Consider the following 18,811-nt stretch of genomic DNA (forward strand, 5'->3'; position numbering starts at 1 on the left):
ATGTAATCTTCCTAAGATTTAAGTTTCAAATGCTAATGAAATAATGTAACTAGTTGGATAGAAGTGATATGATTGGTATCCAAAGTAGGGTAATGTAGGGTATAAATAGCAATAGAAGATTCCAGATTCTAACTCAGGCGGTCTCCAGAACTCATGTTATTAGCCAAAATACTCCTCTATCCTTTTCTCTATATTTCCCTCACCACCACCATAGGCCAGGCCCTCAGTGCCTCCTAAAGGATTTCCCTGCTGTCTTCTTGCTCTTTTCCCTGCAATCCAATATCTTCGCCTTGGTCTGATCAATATTCCTAGGCCACCACTTCATTCACATCATTATCTTTTTAAGGAACAAGTCATGATTCTTAATCGCCTATCATATCACGTCCCAAATTCTGTCTCACTCACTCAAGTTTCTCTACAATATAGGCTCTCTTCATTGTCTAATATGATTGCTCACTATTCACCAGCATGAATCCTTTGCTCTATTCACATGAATGGCTGGACAAAACCTGATTTCATTCAAATAAAGAGAACTTACTAGCTCATATAACTTAGTAAAACCAGAGATAATTCTGGCTTCAGGCAAGGATCGATCTAGCAGTTTAGTGATGTTACCAAGGATCCAGGTTTACTCTGAATCTCTTCCACTCTGCTTTCAATGATGTCCATACCAACCCACAAGGTCCACATAGTAGATCTTTGGCAACTCCAGGGTCTCCCTACAACACTGGTTTTAAATGGCTAGAAGCTTCGAATCTTCATAATATACTAACCAGTAGAAGAGAGGTCTGTGTCCCAGCATTCTCAGAAAATGTGCAGACGTTTACTCTGATAGAAGCCTTTAAGAATCTACTTTTATATTAATTACTGGGGCCAGAGGAATAAGATTCAGTAATTCGTTTAGGCTTGGGTTACATGCCAATCCCAAAGGCAGTCACTGGTGCCGGGAGGATAGAATATCCTGATTGACTTAATGCAGTTATCATGCACACCTGGAGCTAGAGTCAACTCTGCCTAAAGCACTTGGCTGAGAATTGTCTATGCAATGGTTTCCCAAGCAAGAACTCAGCAATACTGCAAGAAGAAGGGAGAAGTAGATTTTTGAGGGGAGGCACTCAGCAAATGCGTGATACAGTTTTTCTCTCTCTTCAGCAATTCAAATCTTATCTTTCTTTGATGTCCAACTTAATTTTGCTCACTATGGCTCATACTGATCTCTGAAGCCACATGGCAGGTTCCATATTGTGTACTGTATACTTGGGTTTATACTGCTTTAATAGTTTATATCAAAGCAGTATAAACCCCATTAGAAGACGATGTCTTCTGACTCTATAGCCCCCACAGAATCTAGAACATTTCTGGTCATATAGCCAGTGCTATGCAGGCACTTGTTCACTTGACATTGACTGGTTGGGTTAGGTACAGCCACTTTGTTCATTTTGGTCATCCTCAAGATTGATGCTGATTTTGCTCTGCTTCACTCAGTCGTTTGGCTGTCCACATCAATCATGAAGATAACCAAAGTAAGTGGGTTGGCTAGGCTTCAGTTCATTCCCTGTGCACTTATGGATAGATATAGCCTTGCTGGTAAGTAGTACTTATTTGTATGTACCCAAATCATACTCCATAGTTTTCTGTAGGTTTTTGAAAATGTATCTTTTTGTTTAGCTATAGTTACTGTTAATACCATTTCTATTGAAAACATTCTCTAATAATTGGTTACATCTGAGTTACTGGTAAGTGCTTTCTATTTTGCAATGTTTACCTGCATTAACTTTTGTACCCTATTTGGTGTGCATCTACCTTAATCTTTTTCTATTTTGTGTTATTATATTTTTCATGTCCCATAATCAGACTTCTGGAAAACAGTATTAGCCATGTTGAGTGCAGTTCATCTTGTACACATAATCCACTATTAGCATGATTTCACCTAAGTGGAACACTCAACTTTTTCTCCAGATCCATGGGACTTTTATTTTCCTAACAAAAAGAAAAATTAAGTGGATCCCAAAGAGTTGTCTTGTCCTGCCTTTAAGATTAGTTTCAAAGCTAATGAAAAGATAATGTGGATAGTTGAATACCAGTGATATGATTGGTATCCAAAGTAGGGCAATAGAGAGTATAAGATTTGGTTTCAGAAGACCTCAACTAGAGTCCTGATTGTGCCCCTTAACTACATGATCTTAGTGAGTTCACTTTACATTTTGTGAACTTAGGTTTCTTCCTAAGTAAAATGAAGAAAATGATATCTACCCACCAGGATGTGGAAAGATAATGTGTATGGATAAGACTTGAAAACTTTCAAGTACCCCCAGAAAAATTAGTGGCTATAATTATAGCAAAGGAATTTTGGAAAATGACCTTTTTAAAAGGTACGATTGATTATGTCATCCCCTGCGATGTCTTCTAATTGAGCTTTAGAGTATTATTATGCCTATAAGGCCTTCCAGGATCTGGCTGCAGTTTCTCCATCTTCATTTTTCTCCTCACTCCCCTTCCTATACTCTAGCTGTGTTCCTTCTCACTCACTACTAGGTCTTTTTTTAAAAAAAAAAAAAAAATATTTATTTATTTATCAGCTGCATTGGGTCTTAGTTGGGGCATGTGGGATCTTTTGTTGCGGTGTGTGGGCTTTTCTCTAGTTGTGGTGCACTGGCTCCAAAGCGTGTGGGCTCTGTAGTTGCAGCACTCAGGCTCTCTAGTTGTGGCATGCGAGCTTAGTCGCCCTGCGGCATGTGGGATCTTACTTCCCTGACCAGGGATCGGACCCGCATCCCCTGCACTGCAAGATGGTTTCTTTAACCACTGGACCACCAGGGAAGTCCCTAGGTCTTGAATTATTGCAAGCTTTTTCTTTCTTGTGGAAATTTGCAGACACTAGTCATTCTTCCTGGAATCACTCTTCCCGATTGTTCACCTAACTGTTATTACTCCTGCTCATTCTTCCAGTCTCAGCTAGGTTTCATTTTTTTATGAAAGCAAACATTGTCTGTTTTGTTCACTGCTGTATTAGGTATTCAGTAAATACTGACTGACTGAATGAATGACACATTATTTACTCCCATCTCTACTAAACTTTAATTTGCAGTGGATTGATATAAGTATCATTTTCAAGTCAATGCAACCTCTACTTTAAAAACCAAAAGGGTCATAAGTATTTATCTATTAAACACTTAAAAAATTTTGGAGATATCTATTTTAAAACAAAACAGACATCTTTAAGTTAAATGGAGGTAAGCTCAAGTAACAATAAAGATCTACACTTAAAACTTCCTGTCTTGAACATTTTAGAGTAAAGGAAATAAAACCTTAAGACTTAACTTTGAAAGATTTATATAAATTAATAAAGAATCTGTAAACACATAGTGGAGAACCTATTTCCAAAGGCTAGTACAGAGTAATCTTTGTTGTTTGGGACATGTAAGTTAACTAAGAGTTATATTTGGTTTTTATTTCTCCCAAACTTCTAAAGATTTCTGCTTTCTGACTCTGTACTTTCACCCATCAGATATTTCTGATAACTTTTGAGTTTTAAGAAAATATTTTTACACAAGTATTGCACTCATGAAAGAAAAAATATAGGCAAAAGTAGACAGGAAAAATAAAATCACCCATAAAATCACCACCTGATGTAAAATACTGTTTGCATTGTGGTGCTTAATCAACTGGACATTTTAGTGAACATACACACATATGGTGGGCACAAAATAGGATCATGTTATACATGGTTATTTGCAATTGGCTTTTAAAAATTGTGGTAAAATATATGTAACAAAATTTTACCATATTAACCATTTTTAAGTGTATAATTAGTGGCATTAAGTACATTCACAGTGTTGTTCACCCATCATCACTATCCATTTCCAGTGCTTTTCATCATACCCAGAAGAAACTCTGTACCCACTAAATTGTAACTCACCATTCCCTTCTCTCCCCAACTTCGGGGTAACCTGTATTCTACTTTTTGTCTCTCTGAACTTGCCTGTTTTAGATACCTCATATAAGGGGAATCATACAATATATTTCCTTTTGCCTCTGGTTTATTTCACTTAGCATAGTGTTTTCAAGGTTCATCCATGTTGTAACATATTTAATTGATTTTTTTGCTATTTAAAACATATTGTGATTCTCTCTCTCTGTCTGTCTGTAACATAAAAATAACAATTTTAATGGTTGCATAGCATTCCATTATAATATGGGTTTACATAATTTAACCAACTATCATTGAGATTATTTCCAATATAAGCCCTTCAAAATGCTGGTACCATTGGAAACAGCCACCTTTGGTAGGGGAGTGCTATTTCATACATCCACTTGATTATTTTTGCTGATCTGATGGGTGAAAAAGGTGTATTGTTTTTGTTTGCACTAATTTAATTACTAGAGTTTAGTACTTTTTAACCTATTATTGGCTATTGCACTGTTTACTGGATAAATTGCCTGTTTATGACTTTTGCCCATTTTTCCCTGGTATTGTTGCCTTTTCATATTGAATTGTAAAACTGCTTTGTGTATTGATATGGTATAAATTTCATTACGCACACTGTATATTATCATTCTACAAAAATTAAGAACTATGGATAAGCGAAGGGCAAAGAAAAGCAAATAAAATTCCACCATCCAGAGTCAACTACTGTTGACATTTTGGTGTATATCTTCTCAAAATGTTTCCATACAAATGTGATCATACTATGCATAACTTTTTTTCACTTTATTTACTGTGAATCTTTTCATATCAATAAACATACACATATATAATTGTCTTAATGGCTTCATAAATATTTAACAAGTATTTTATTGATAATATAAGTTGTTTCTAATTTTTCGAATGAAAAATAATGGTATGTTGGATTTCCATATCCACCAGCCTTTTTACATTTGTCCAATTACGTCCTTAGAAAAATTCCTAGCAAAAGGATTGCAAAGTAAAATGGTATGAACTTTTGAGGACTCTCAGTACATGCTTCACCCAAATTGCCCTCCAGAAAAGTTGTGACAATTTATCTGCCCACCATCAGCATTTGAGATAGTGTCCATTTTCCTCCATTTGCTCAACATTGAGTATTTTCATTTTATTCTAAGCTTTGCCAACCTGATAGACAGAAATGGTATGTCATTATTCAATTTGCATTTTTTGATTACAGGCAAAGTTGAATTTTTTGAATTTTCTTTTACAGTTTGTTGGTCATTTGTATTTCTTATTTTATAAATTGCCTGATCTTGTTCTTTGTCCATTACTTTCACCTATATTTTTTCCTTATTAATTCATAAGAGTACATTCTAGGGCTTCCCTGGTGGTGCAGTGGTTGAGAGTCCACCTGCCGATGCAGGGGACACGGGTTCGTGCCCCGGTCCGGGAAGATCCCGCATGCCGCAGAGCGGCCGGGCCCATGAGCCATGGCCGCTGAGCCTGCGCGTCCGGAGCCTGTGCTCCGCAACGGGAGAGGCCACAACAGTGAGGGGCCTGCGTACTGCAAAAAAAAAAAAAAAAAAAAAAAAAAGAATACATTCTATATTAAGAATATTATTCTTTTGACAGTCATATATATTTTAAATATTGCTTTTTATTTTGCTGTCATTTATATTTCATCAAGATTTTCCAGTTTATTGCATATAACTTTATACTTATTTTTTAAGAATCTCAGGACTTCCCTGGTAGTGAAGTGGTTAAGAATCCTCCTGCCAATGCAGGGGACACAGGTTTGAGCCCTGGTCTGGGAAGATCCCACATGCTGCAGAGCAGCTAAGCCCATGCGCCACAACTGCTGAGCCTTTGCTCTACAGCCTGTGAGCCACAACTACTGAACTCACGTGCTGCAACTACTGAAGCCCGTGTGCTTGGAGCCCGTGCTCCACAACAAGAGAAGCCATAGCAATGAGAAGCCCATGAACTGCAATGAGAGTAGCCCCCACTCGCTGCAACTAGAGAAAGCCTGGGTGCAGCAACAAAGACCCAACACAGACATAAATAAATAAATAATTTAAATAAATAAATAAATAAAGGTTCCTTTAAAAAAAGAATCTCTATGCTGTAATAATTGTTTAATTTTTTTTAGTTCTAAAGTTTGGTTGTTTGGATTTCTCTATTTTGCTTGTTTAATATTACTGTTTCTCAACATTTTATTTTGAAAATTTTAAACCTATCAAAAAATTGCAAGAGTAGTATAATGATCACTTTCTATATTTACCACTCTCACTATGTTTGCTTTCTCTCTCTCTCTCTCTCTCTCTCTCTCTCTCTCTCTCTCTCTTTTTCTCTCTGTAATATATGGACATATATAGCTGTCATTTCCTTATTAAGTTTGTTTGTAATTTTGCTCCACATAAAACTTGAAATTTTTATAGAGTCCAATCCATTACCCTTTTCCTTTATGAATTCTGCCTTTAAGTTCATATTGGAAAGTCTCTCCTCATCACGAGATTATGTGTATATTCACCAGTATCCTATTCTTTCTTGTTTTTTATTCACATTTTAAATCCATATAGAATTCATTTGGGCTTATTGCTTTGGATAGGAATTTTTTTTTCCAAATGGTGCGATAACTTTTCTTGCTATATAAATAATTCCTATAAATCCGATAAGGGAACAGACCAACAATATGCTAGAAAAAATAGGCAAAAAATAATAACTGGATAATTTGTATCAAAGGAAATAAAAATGATGGCTTAGAAATATATGAAAACATATCAAACTCACTTATTATAAAAGAAATGCAAATGAAACAAGTTCGAGATAACATTTTTCACCTGTTAGATTGGCAAAGATCAAAAAGCTTCTAGTACTCTGTTTTGGGAACAGTCAAGGGAATCAGGCACTTTCATGCATTGCTGATGTGAGTTTAAATTGGTAAGTCCTCAGTGAAATAAGTCAGACAGAGAAGGACAAATACTGTATAATCTCACTTATATGTGAAATCTAAAAAATTGAACTAATTGAAACAGGACAGATTGGTGGTTAACAGAGGCAGGGAGTGAGCAGGTGGGGAAAATGGGTGAAGGTAGTCAAAAGGTACAAACTTTCACTTTTAAGTACTGGGGATGTAATGCACAGCATGGTGACTATAGTTAACGATACTGTATTGTATATTTGAAAGTCGCTAAAAGAGTAGATCTTAAAAGTTCTCATCACAAGAATATGAGGTGATGGATGTTAACTAAACTTATTATTGTAATTATTTCACAATATATAAATACATTAAATCATTATTTTGTACAACTTGAACTTACACAATATGTCAATAATAGCACAATAAGACTGGAAAAAATACATTGACATTTCCTCTATGGAGGACAGTTTGAAAACAATCTATCAAAAATAAAAGGAGACAAACCGTTTGACTTAGAAATTCCACTCCTAAGTACTTATCCTACAAATACAGTCATATTTGTGTGAAATAATTATTGCCTCCTTGTTTGTACCTTCAAAAGATTGGAAATAACCATCACTGAGAGTTACTTAAATTATGGTACATCTATATAATGGAATATTATGCAGTTATTAAAAAGAATTTGGCAGCTCAACATGTAGTTATATGGAAAGATATCCAAGATATTTTTAAGTGAAAAGAACAAGATGCAGAGCAATGTGGTGGTATGCTACCATTTGTGAGGGGAAAAAAGAATGTATAAATAGAAAATCCTTGAAAGTGCAAAGATTATCTCTGGCAGGATATACAAGAAACTGGTAACACTCCAGGGAGGTTGTAGTACACGGGAGAAAGGGAAGCTTAGCCAGTTATCTCCACATTATTTATTGAATAATCTACCATTCACTACTGGCAGTGGTTCATGCAAGATGCTGCCTTTGTCATATATTAAATGTTTATATGTATTTGGCTCTGGTCTGGACTTTCTATTCTACTGATCTACAACTTCAATTCCTCAATGGTACTACACTATTTTAATTATTCATTATTCAATTTTTAACATTTAAAAAATACCTACTATAGGGGCTTCCCTGGTGGCGCAGTGGTTGCGCGTCCGCCTGCCGATGCAGGGTAACCGGGTTCGCGCCCCGGTCCGGGAGGATCCCACATGCCGCGGAGCGGCTGGGCCTGTGAGCCATGGCCGCTGAGCCTGCGCGTCCGGAGCCTGTGCTCCGCAACGGGAGAGGCCACAACAGAGGGAGGCCCGCATACCACAAAAAAAAAAAAAAAAAAATACCTACTATAGAAAATTCCCCTTCTTTACTCTTTTTTTTCTCAAAGATTTCTTTACTATACCATTATGCTTATTTTTTCCCAAACAACTGAATAATCTCTTTGTCAAGAACCCCTTTCCCCAAATACTACTGGGATTTGATTGAAATTATTTAAAATTCATACATTATTTTTCCTTCATTCATTCTATAAATATTCATTGAGCATCTACTATGTGCCAGGCACTATTATACATACTGGGAATAAATGAACAAGTCAATGAACAAGTCAAACGAGATCATTGCTCTTGAGGAGCTTACATTTTAGTCAGTGGTGGTAGTGTGGAGGTGGGTAGTAAACAAGTAAATATATACAGAAATAAGTTCAGATAGTAGTGAATGCCATAAAGACATTTAAAACAAGGTACTGTGATATGAATATCTGTTTCAGCAAATGGAGAGGAGTATTTTAGATCAGGTGGCCTGGGGAAGTTGACATTTGAACTGAGACCTATTTGATGAGAAGAAGCCTTACGAAGATCTAGAGGATAAGTGTCCCAAGCTGAAGTTAGAAATCAAGGGTTCTGTTCTGTACCTTTGAAGTTTGATATGCCTAAGATTCATCAGTGTGACAGTGTCAAGTAGGTAGTTGGATATATGACTCTAGCAGTCAGAGGAGAGGTCAGTGCTGAAGTCATCAACATATGGAGAGTATTTGAAATCACAGGAGAAGATGAGTTGACTTAGGGAGAATGCAAATAGAGAAGAGAAGATGCTTAAGGACTACATATTTCAGAGGTTCCTGGGAGAAGGAAAACCCAGGAAAGGAGACTAAAAAGGAGCAGGCACTAAGGTAGTAAGAAAAACAGGAGAAGATTATAGAATAAATGCCAAGAGAAGAATGTGTTTCAAGGGAAAGAGAGTGGTCACATCTTTACACTATTAAGTCTTCCCATTGAGAAACATGACATGTCTCTCCATTCATTTAATTCTTCTTTTATGTCTTTTCTGTTTCTCTGAAATTTTGTGGTTTTCTTCACAGAGGTCCTTAACACACTCACAAAATATTTAGTTTTGCTCTGAGTAGAAAAATGACTCACTTTAGATTTGGTCTTGGTTTATTTTGCTAAAAGATCCAGCTGCAACTTGATATTTACATTTTTATCACTGATTACTTGAATATCTATATTATACTTGTCTATTTTGTGTGTGTGTGTGTTTAAACAGATTTTAGCTCCTTATATCTATTTCTAGTCATACTTCATTTTGAATGATTTGTTCTTTCTCTTGGAATTCAGATGTCTACCCATGTGAATTCTTTTAAGTGGGACATATTTTTAATATTCATGAAAGTAATTCAAGTTAATTGTAAAAATACAAGCAGTACAGAAAGTAAAATATGAAGTCTCCGCCATTTCCATATTTCAAAGAGAAACTTTGTTAATTGTTTTGTGTATATCCTTCCATATATTTATCTATGCATACATGAACCTACATATACATATTTTTTCTTTACAAAACTGAATACTAGTTATATACCACAACCTGCTTTTCTTCCCTTAAAATATATGGGGAACATCTTTCCATGATAATACATAGAGTTTTAATTCATTCTTATTCTTTAACCAAGTAGAGATGCACTTATTTTTAACAATTTATTCTACTTAGTCTATCATTCATGTCCACTCTTTCTATATTTTTTATTTCAGCACTATTTTAGAAAAGTTGCACTACAGCCCTTTACTCCTAAATATTATTCAGCATGTTTTTCTTAAGAATGGGTATATTGTCTTACATGATAGTACACTTCCCAACTTCAGGAAATGTAACATTGAAAAAATAATTTTTTTCTAATCTATCCATATTATATTTATGTTAACTGACCCCAAAATGTCCTTCTACTAGAGGATTCAGTCTAGGGTCACATACTGCAGTTAACTGTCATGCTGTTTTTGTCTTTGGTTACATTGAGAGTTTTGAAGAATACAGTCTCATCCTCTCTTTTTTCATAAAAGGTTTCGCAATTTTTTCTGATATGTTCTCATAATTAGATTTAGTTTATGCATTCCTGGCCAGAATAGTACATAAGTGATGCTGTGTACTTCTCGGGGTACCATTAAGTAGGCACACAATGCCCATCTGTTTCTCCTTGGTGATGTTACTTGTGATCATCAGTCAAGGTGTTATCTGATTTCTCCACTGTATAATTAGTATTTTCCCTTGAAAATAATAAGCAGTCTTTAGGGAGACACTTTTATAACATGAAAATATCCTTCTCCTCATCAAAAATTTTCCCTAGATTAAGCATCCATTGATGATTCCTGCCTGCACTGATCTTTATCATAATGATTGCAAAATTAATCATCTTCTAACTCATCATTCCCTTCACATTTACCAGTTGGCACTCAGCATTGTAGGTAAGCAAGAGACCTCCTTCCTCTCCAATTTACTTACTTTTTATCTATCTAGTTGTTACCAGTATGAATTCCTGGGTTCTTAGTTTTTCAGTGTTTTATAATTAATCATTGTCCTTGTTTTTTTTGGCTTTTTTGATCCTAATTTTGTTCCAGATTTGGCCAATGGTGGCTCATTCAAGGTGGCCTCTGTGTACTTTTGACACGTTCCCATCACTTTTCTAAAGCACTTCCTTACTTTCTGGCATAACAGTGTTTACCAGGCTCCTCTTGTGCCTACCCTGCTCCATCTCTGAAATCAGCCATTTCTCCCTGGTTCCTTTTAGTACAATTTTCTTTTCAAAGACTGCATATTATTCAACTATATAATATAGCATATCTATTTAAACTTTCCCCTATGGTTGGACAATTTAGGTTGTTTCCAGTTTTCTCATTATTTTAATTGCAGCTGGGTGTTCTCTTTGTACCTAATTTGGATGACAGTCTGTAGAACCAATGAGTGCTACAAAACCAGGGTTTGTAGAACAAAATACTTTGAGGGGATCTATTTGCATGCGTTGATATGCATGGGGGCTTAAAGAAGTTTTGTTTTGTTGCGTGATGAAGGTCTTCTTGTTAACTAGGGTAGAGGGAGGGAGAAGATGAAGATAATGTGGATAGGTAGATGCACTTGGAAAATGCTGTACGTCATCATGCAGAGCCAAAATAAAATTTCGTGGCCCCATATTTTAGCAATATCAAAGAGGAAACAAAGAAGAAATTATAAATCAAGCATAGATTTTATATTTGATCAGGGGAGGCCACTTCATATAGAGGGAGCAGAAGGGTGGAAGGATCATAAGGATACATTTTTTTTGTAGTTTCCAGTACAGGAATATTATCATCAGGTTTAAATTACGTGATAATGACTCATATTCTGGAAACCATGGAACCTCTTTATTTGTGAAGTTGTGTGCCTAGTCTTGAAATCGCCTGATGCTTTGAGGTTTGCAACCTGTATTGAGTCCAGTGACCTATTTTTGTCCTCGATCCCTTCTTTAGTAAACACTAGCACTGTGAACAGGAGATGGAAGAGTTGATAGCCTTAAAAGCAGTTAATAAGGGGGAACCTCCCCATAAGCACATGGATGAAAGTGGGTGTGAGCTCGATCACATGATTTATAGAATTGTTGGCAATTTATGCTTATATAAAGTGAATTACACTTTTGTGAATAGGGCTGAGACCAAGTGAATTACTTCCTTGGTATGTACCTTATGTAAGGAATTGTGAAAAGGCATATGAATAGATAGCCAGACTATTCTGTAGAATATCTGATAATCCTTCATGATGGTTTTTAGTGAATACCAGTAAATATTCCTAGAAATAAGAAGTGGTCTTCGTCAATACCCAGCAGCCCTCAAGTAAAATGCCCTCCTGGTTCAGAAAGTAAGGAAAACTAATAAAAATGTTCTTTTCCCCAGTTTTTAGGCGGCAAGTGTGCTTGTTCATTCAGAATTAATTATTCAGCTACTGGGGTCTTAGTTTTAAAATGGTTCAGTCTTTATTCTTTTTCAAACAGAGTGCACTTTGGAAGAGAAGAAAAGGTTTGATTAAATCAGAGTCAATATTTCTCAACTCCATGCCTTCAAATTCTTCTCTTTATGAACCATACCATTGGAAGGAACTGAAACCACCCCCTAGATCATACTGTGGATAAGCAGTTATATACAGGGCTCACTAGCTCCATGCACAATCAAAGAGATATTTTAGTCTCAATGCCTTGGTTATTTGATGAATTTCCCCAAATCCAAAGGTGAGAAAATGAACTTGGGAAAACCGCTGCCTCGATTTGAGTCCCACCTCAGCCATTCACTAGCTTACAACCTTTGACAAATACCTTAACATTTCTGATACAGTCTGCTCCTCTATAAAATAAGAATGAGGATCAGGGTATGGATAAGATAGCATAGACTTGTCTCTTCCTGCTCCTCTCTATTAAATACAACTTTAAATCCAGGAAATAATGCAAGGTAAATCTGAGTAGTGGTAAGAGGAAGGTGAATTGGTTTGGGACTTAAGGAATAGAGGAACAACATAGTGGCAGTGTGCAGAACCACCCAACAGACGAAGGTGACCCAGGCCCAGAATTTCCTGACCGCCCCCCCACCCTAGAAACAGAAGAGAGCCTAGGTAGGCGCGTTCTTCCTCCAATTGCACAAGTTCCACAGATAAGACCAAGCAAGCCCAGAAGGTAGTGAGGATTAACTGACTGGAAGTCTTGCTGACAATAAGCAGTCTGGTGAAGTGCTCTTCTTCTTGAGATTGGGCCCAAGATTCTGCTCTTCCACTGAGAAATACTGGGGTGGCAAGCACCAGGAAGAGGGACCCCACCTTATGAAATGGCCTGGCTTGGGAAGCCTTTATGTCCCTACAGGTCAGAGACTTCCTTCTCCTTCCCAGAGGCAGCTGGACAGACGCATGGCACCAGCAAGAGGGGCCATACCACAAAAAGTGACCGGGTCTGTACCCCTTTGATCTCCTGGGCCTGAGACTCCCCTCTCCCTCAGGGGGAATAAACTCACTGGATGAACTCATTAGTAGAGTGAACATGACAGAGGATAGAATCAGCTAACTTGAAGATAGATTAATAGAAATTACCTGATCAGAACAACAGAGAGAAAATAGTCTGGAAAAAAAAAAAGGAACACAGCCTCTGTCTGGGACTGCAGCAAATAACAAAAGATCCAACATTTGTATCATTGGAGTCCCAGAAGGAGAGGAGAGAATGGGACTGAAAGGGTATTTGAAAACATAAGGCCAAAACCTTCCCAAATTTGGCAAAAGGCACAGACTTACAGGTTCAAGAAGCTGAATAAACCCCAACTAGGATAAACCTAAGAAAATCCATGTAGGGGCTTCCCTGGTGGCGCAGTGGTTGCGCGTCCGCCTGCCGATGCAGGGGAACCGGGTTCGCGCCCCGGTCTGGGAGGATCCCACATGCCGCGGAGCGGCTGAGCCCGTGAGCCATGGCCGCTGAGCCTGCGCGTCCGGAGCCTGTGCTCTGCAACGGGAGAGGCCACGGTGGAGGGAGGCCCGCATACCACAAAAAAAAAAAAAAAAAAAAAAAAAAAAAAAGAAAATCCATGTCAAGATATATCATAATTAAATTTCTGAAAACTAAAATGGGGATAACAAATTTTGGGTCATTATGAGGATTAACTGATACAATTCATAGAAATTTCTTGGGGCATAGAAAATACTCAAAATATATGAACTATCATTATAAGCTTCTTTCTTCATTATCTCTATAGGTAGAGATGATCCTTGAATCATCAGAAGAGTGTACATATCACTATGTCCTGAAGCAGAGGCTTCTTTCCATATCTTATAGGTTTCATAACCTTTCAGAATTGGGATATTTAATTTCTGTCTGTGAGAAGAAGGGCAGGGAAGGAGAAAAGGAGGGTAAATTACCTGGGAATCCAGTCAGTGTCGTGGTAGGAAAGAGATGACATGCTCAAATGGTATAATTGAGGAAAGCTTATTAAAGGGGCTATTAGCAAATGTGTGGTCAGGGTTAGGGGAATGCAACAAAGGATGGTGCAAGATCCTAGGACTAGAAACAGTGGGGAGCCTATAGGCCCAAGGGAGCAAGAGGACTGCACAGTTGCCAGAATCCATTAAAAGCTGTTAGAGGACAGCCTGACAGAAGGTATGGCTCTTATTCGATTGACTTAGACAGCCCATGGTGATGCAGCAGAGAAGGAACTAAGGAAATAAATATCCTGATCTCACTATGATGCCCTTAAGTCATCTGCCAGTATTTCCCATCGGCCACACCTAATGTGAAGCCAAAGGGCAGGATGACCTGTTGATGCAGCCTGTAAAGTCCAGTTTCCCAGGCCGCAGATCAGGATGAAAAAGGGTAGAAATGGATCTGAAGGGGGGTGGACAATGGAATAGAGCTAGCACAGGAAGTTTGAGTCTATCAATTGTTCATACTCTAATTAATATGAATTACTTTATTCAGTAACCGGAATTATTTCCTCTTTGCTAGTCAGCTGAGGGAACAAGATCGTAGGGAGAGGGAAGAGTCAGAAAGAAGATTATTTTTAGTAAAAATCACTTTTTTATTGAGGTATATAATTGATGTACAATGTTATATGTTTTAGGTGTAGAACATAGATTCACAATTTTTAAAGGTATATTCCATTTATAGTTATTATAAAATGTTGGCTATATTCCTGTGTTGTGCTATATATCCTTGTAGTTTATTTATTTTATACACAGTAGTTTGTACCCCTTAATCCCCTACCCCTCTCTTGTCCCTCCCCACTTCCCTCTCCCCACTGGTAATCACTGGTTTCTATATATTTGTGATTCTGTTTCTTTTTGTTATATTCACCAGTTAGTTTTATTGTTTTAGATTCTACATATAAGTGATATCATACAGTATTTGTCTTTGTCTGTCAGGATAAATCAATTTTGAGGAGGGCATCTTGGGTTACTTTGAACTTACCGAGGCCACAGTATAATACAATGGCCCTAGATAGTGGTGAGGAGCTGCTAACTGCAAGTGAGAATATGGGGATCAGAAAAGAAGGTGAGAAGGGTCAAAACCAACTGGGCATACTCTGCAATTTGGCTTTAGCCCTAGTGGTCATCAAACCTCCCTGCCTCATTTCCTCTGGCAACTTAACTGATACACCGTACAAAATGAGTGAGAATAGCCATCTGAATCTTGGCTCAAAGCGTTGCTCGAAGCTTTCAAAGCTTAGCAGTACCTTATGAATGACTGATGTCAGAGCTTTTCAAATTTTGAAAAGATAGGTTTACGTCTGCCAAGGCAACTAAAGAGTATAGATTTATAATCAACTGTTTTAAAACTGTTTTAAGGCAGGAATTTCCTGTATACACATATTATCAGAGCTCAGATTTCATTTAATATACCTAAATGCACTCACTTGAACGCTGATTGTTATCTTAAAACCAAGTGATTAGAACCTTAGCATGGCTATTCAAAAGACAATTTCTCTTATGGATTAAGTGATTCTGAAGCCACATTTGTAAACATCATTTACCAAAAGAGCCACAGGACTGAATGCTCTATGTCCCGTAGTACCTCTTGTAACCTAATATTTTAACACAGAAACCAGAGGTCCAGAAGCGTGTGAAATGGTACCTACAGCTCAAGGCAGCTTATGAACTTTTGAGTATCTCTCCAATAGCATGGAAGAAGGCACAGATTTTAGCTACTGATAAAAATACTGAATTCTAAAAATGTTGGCTTTCCTCAGGTCTCCTATCCTGGAAATAATCTCCTATCCTGGAAATAATCTCCTTTGCCTCTGTGTGGTTTTAAGAGCAAAGAAAACTACAGCTCCACCCTCCGAGCATTGATTCTAACTGGCTCATTAATGTTTTCCTGAAAATCATGAATAAGGCCACATTGTTAGGCTCACGATTTTGAATATGAAATAACTCTCCTGTGTTCACCCTCCCCCCAACCCTTTCAGACGTGAGAGGGAATGTTCTCTCCCAGGTTTTGTTTTCTATTTTATGGTGGATGCCAGACCAAAAAAAGAGACATCAAATGTTTGTTTTTTGTTTTTGTTTTCTGCGGTACGCGGGCCTCTCACTGTTGTGGCCTCTCCCGTTGCGGAGCACAGGCTCCAGACGCGCAGGCTCAGCGGCCATGGCTCACGGGCCCAGCCGCTCCGCTGTATGTGGGGTCTTCCTGGACCGGGTCACGAACCCGCGTCCCCCTTATCGGCAGGCGGACTCTCAACCACTGCGCCACCAGGGAAGCACTATCAAATGTTTTATGAATTTTGTTATGACAGCACTACTCAAAATGCATAAGCTTATATTTTCTAATGGATAATCAAATGTAAACAAAATATCTGTATTGAACAAAAGCTGACAAGCAGAGCAATATATGGGAATTTTAACTTAATTTCTCAGAATTAATGTTAATGTGAGAAGCAGAATGCATTTATATTCCCCAATGTCTGTTCTTTGCTGTTTACAAACATAGCTCTCCAATAGGAGATAAGCTCCTTTATTACTGAAATCTTACAATTTTTATCAATGACATGCTTGATGGAAAAGTCATTTTTACAGCCATTTTAGAAAACGGTTTGGATGTTTCTTAAGAGGTATTTACCTAAGGGAAAGAGAAACATATGCCCATACAAAAACCTGTATGCAACAACTGTTTATAGCTGCTGTATTCATAATCGCCCAAACTGGAAATAGCCCAAATATCCATCAGCTAGAGAATGGAGAACCAAACTGAATCTTCCATCCATACAATAGAATACAATTCATTAATAATAGGAACAAACTGTTGATACATGCAACGACATGGATAAATCTCATATTTGCGTTGCTATGTGAAGGAAACCAGACACAAAAGGCTACATGCTATATGATTCCATTTATATAACATTATGGAAAAGGAAAAAAGAACATAAATCAGACCAGTGATTGCTGGGGAAGGGGGCAGGGTTGACTACAAAGGGAACTTTTTGATTGGGGCTGTGATTACACGGCTGTATACAGTTGTTAAAATCCATAGAATAGTACACCAAAAGGGTGAATTTCACTGTATCTCAAGAAGTCTCCCTTTAAGAAGCAGCCGCATAGCACAGGGAGATCAGCTCGGTGCTTTGTGACCACCTAAAGGGGTGGGATAGGGAGGGTGGGAGGGAGACGCAAGAGGGAGGAGATATGGGGATATATGTATATGTATAGCTGATTCACTTTGTTATACAGCAGAAAGTAACACATCATTGTAAAGCATTTATACTCCAATAAAGATATTAAAAAAATGGTTCTGATGAGCCTAGGGGCAGGACAGGAATAAAGGCACAGACGTAGAGAATGGACTTGAGGACACGGGGAGGGGGAAAGGTAAGCTGGGACAAAGTGAGAGAGGGGCATGGACATATATACATTACCAAATGTAAAATAGATAGCTAGTGGGAAGCAGCCACATGGCACAGGGAGATCAGCTCAGTGGTTTATGACCACCTAGAGGGGTGGGATAGGGAGGGTGGGAGGGAGACGCAGGAGGGAGGGGATATGGGGGTATATGTATATGGATAGCTGATTCACTTTGTCGTAAAGCAGAAACTAACACACCATTGTAGAGCAATTATACTTTAATAAACATGTTTTAAAAAATCTCCCTTTAATAAAACACACTGTAAGCTATTAAATTAATCATTACAGCTAATAATTAGTCAGAGATGATTAACCATTTGGTGAAATTTCCAGGCCCTTTCTTTCTCTTCTTGCACACATCTTCATTGGTTCCTGACATAGTCACACTTCTACCAAAGAGTGATGGAGGCCAAAATAAGAATGGAGTAAACCTTTAATCTGTTGGTATATATTAATTATGGAAAGTATAGAGATAAATATAGGAAAACCAAGGTCTAAAATTAGATTTGGGGGCATGCTATGAATTTCAATGATCTAGCCCCAGTAGTTCTAAAACATGAGTGCACAAAGAGCTTTGTTTTTGTGAATTATATCCATCAATATTTACCATATTATAAATTAAAACTGAGAAAGGTTAAAATATTTATTTCTTAATTCATTTAAAACGAACAATAATAAACCCACTATATGTTAATATAACAACATAACATATAGCTGTAAAAAACCACTACATTAAAAAATATAATAGTGAAAAGTGAGAAGATTGACATTATTTTGCCTTTTTGCAAATCTCTTTAATGTCTGGCTTAATAGAAGACAGCTGGATTCTCCTAGCTGCTTCTCCATTCAATCTGTTGTGGTACCCCACTCCACTGTAAACTTCTAAGAGGATGAGAGTGAAAAAGGCAAGTAATATTTTAGTGTTATTATGAAAATAGCTTTGCTCTCACAAACCCCCTGAAAAGGTATTGAAGACCCGCAAATTTCCCCAGACTACACGGAGAGAACAGCAGTTCTATACGATTACTGTGGAGGAAAGGACACAATATTTATGAATTACCTACTATGAGCCAGGCACTGTGCTTAATACTTTGCATACATTGCTTATTATTATTCCCATTTTATAAATGAAGAAACATGTTCAGGGCCATCAAGTTCCGATCACACCAGTAGTAAATGACAGCTGTAGGATTGAAACCTAGATCTTTCTGCCTCTAAAACAGGGCTTTCTTCACTGTACCCCAACTCCATTTTTACTAATAAGTAAAGTGTACTCATAGAACCTGTTTCCATCCTGTAGTTGAAAGAAATAGTATTTTATATTATTGGAGC

This window comes from Physeter macrocephalus, chromosome 21 (genome assembly GCF_002837175.3).
Source record: "Physeter macrocephalus isolate SW-GA chromosome 21, ASM283717v5, whole genome shotgun sequence".
NCBI classification, from domain to species: domain Eukaryota; kingdom Metazoa; phylum Chordata; class Mammalia; order Artiodactyla; family Physeteridae; genus Physeter; species Physeter macrocephalus.